A 2,365-nucleotide genomic window follows, 5' to 3' on the forward strand; every position below is an offset into this window, starting at 1 on the left:
CTGATACTAAAACCTGACAAGTGGCACAAAGAGAGACAGAATGAATGAGTCATACACCCGCCTCATTTATACAAATGTAGAGTCCTAATGAAAATTTAATCAGATAAGTCCAATGTATGTCAACAGTGTATTAAAAGAATACACCATGAGCAAACATTCCTGGAATGCATGGATAATTCTATATTAGAATGGCAGTGAACTGATTTACCACAGCAATAGGTCAAAGGAGAAAAAGATCATTTTACATACTGAATAGATGTTTGGTAAATTGCGACATCCATTCCTGATTTTCTTTTTAAAAGCTCAAGTAAATGGGAAATCAAAGTATACTTATCTCACATGATAAAAAATAATAAATCCCAAACCAACAGCCAAAACCAAAAGCGTAAAATACAAGTAGCATTCCATCAAATCTGAGAACAAGACAAAGAGTTCTAATATCTTGTTATTTAACATTATTCTAAAGATCCTAGCTAATGCAATTAGATAGAAAAAATAAAAGAGGGAAACAAATTACAATTATTTGCAAATATGATTGTCTTCCCATAAAAAAAACTGAGAAAATACAAAATTATCAAAATAGAAGAATTTAGTAAAGTGGCTAGTTATAAAATAACTTTTTCTTTTTTTTCTTTTCTTTTTTTGAGACAAAGTCTTGCTCTGTCACCTAGGCTGGAGTGCAATGGGGATGATCTTGGCTCACTACAATCTCTGCCTCCTGGGCTCAAGCGATCCTTCCACCTAAGCCTCCCAAGTAGCTAGGACTACAGGCGCTCATGCCACCATACCCAGCTAATTTTTGTATTTTTAGTAGAGACAGGGTTTTGCCATGTTGCCCAGGCTGTTCTTGAACTCCTGAGCTCAGGCGATCCACCCACCTCGGCCTTTCAAAGTGCTGGGATTACAGGTGTGAGCCACTGCACCCAGCCTAAAATAAATTTTCATTTCCTAATAAACTGTTAGAAAACATGATGCAAAAAAGGGGGGCTATATTAGTCATCTCTGCTATGTAACAAATTACCCCAAAACTGAGTGACTTAAAACAACACTTTTATTATCTCAAGTTTCTGTGGGTCAGGAATCCAGGTGTGGTTTAGCCAAGTCTTCTGGCTCAAAGTCTCTTACAAGGGTAAAATTAAGGGGTCAGCCAAGGCTCTGGTGTCATCTGAAGGCTCAGCTGGGGAAGGATTTGCTTCTAAGTTCTCTCACATAGCTACTGGAAGCATGTGGTTCCTCACCAGTTGTTGGACTGTGGGCCTCAGCTCCTGGCTCGCTGTTGGCCAGCCACCACCCTTGGTTCTCTGCCACATGGGTTTTCCATAAGGTGGCTCACAACACAGCAGCTGGTTTCATGAGCACAGGAAAGCAAGAGGGTTAGAGAGACAAAATTACAGCAAAACAGAAATTCGCCTCTTATAACCTAATCTCAAAAGCAACAACCCATCATTTTTTGCCATATTCTGTTTATGAGAAGCAAGTCACTAGATCCAGCCCACATACAAAGGAAAGGGATTCTACAAGGGGGTGACTACCAGAAGGTAAGGATCATTGGGAGCCATTTCAGAAGCTGCCTGCCACAGATGTCATTGCTTTATTTTATGAAAATAAGCACCAAACACACTACATTCATCTATAAAATAAAGCTTCCCTAAAGACCTATAATAAAAAAGACCTTAATAATAGAAAGATATGCCATGTTCCCGGATAGAAGCACTCAGTGGTGCAAAGAAGTTGATTATCACTAAATTAATCTACAAAACTAATCCAATTGCAATGTCCAGTGGGATTTGTTTTCTGGTTTATCTTGGCAGAAAAAAAAAGTTTAGAATTTATCTTAAAGAATATATGAATGACCACAAAGAACACCTCAAAAGAAAAAAATGGGCCGGACGTGGTGAGTCACGCTTGTAATCCCAGCACTTTGGGAGGCCGAGGCCGTGAATCACTTGAGGCCAGGAGTTCAAGATCAGCCTGGCTGACATGGTGAAACGCTGTCTCTCCTAAAAATACAAGAATTAGCTGGGTGTGGTGGCACGCATCTGTACTCCCAGCTACTCGCGAGGTTGAGGTGGGAGAATCACTTGAACCAGGGAGGCGGAGGTTGCAATGAGCCAAGATAGTGCTACTATACTCCAGCCTGGGTGACAGAGTGAGACCCTGTCTCAAAAAAATAATAATAAAAATAATAAAATGAAACAATGGGACTTGTATTCTCAGTCATTAACCCTTATTAAAAAGTTACATTCATTAAAATAGGGCAACAAATACCAATGTAAGAATGATGTGATAGGCCAACGGAACAGAATGGTAAACTCAGTCAAACACACAAAAATATTTAGTGTATGATAAAATGGCCTTTCAGATC

The sequence above is a fragment of the Nomascus leucogenys genome, chromosome 6 (genome assembly GCF_006542625.1).
Source record: "Nomascus leucogenys isolate Asia chromosome 6, Asia_NLE_v1, whole genome shotgun sequence".
Classification (NCBI taxonomy): domain Eukaryota; kingdom Metazoa; phylum Chordata; class Mammalia; order Primates; family Hylobatidae; genus Nomascus; species Nomascus leucogenys.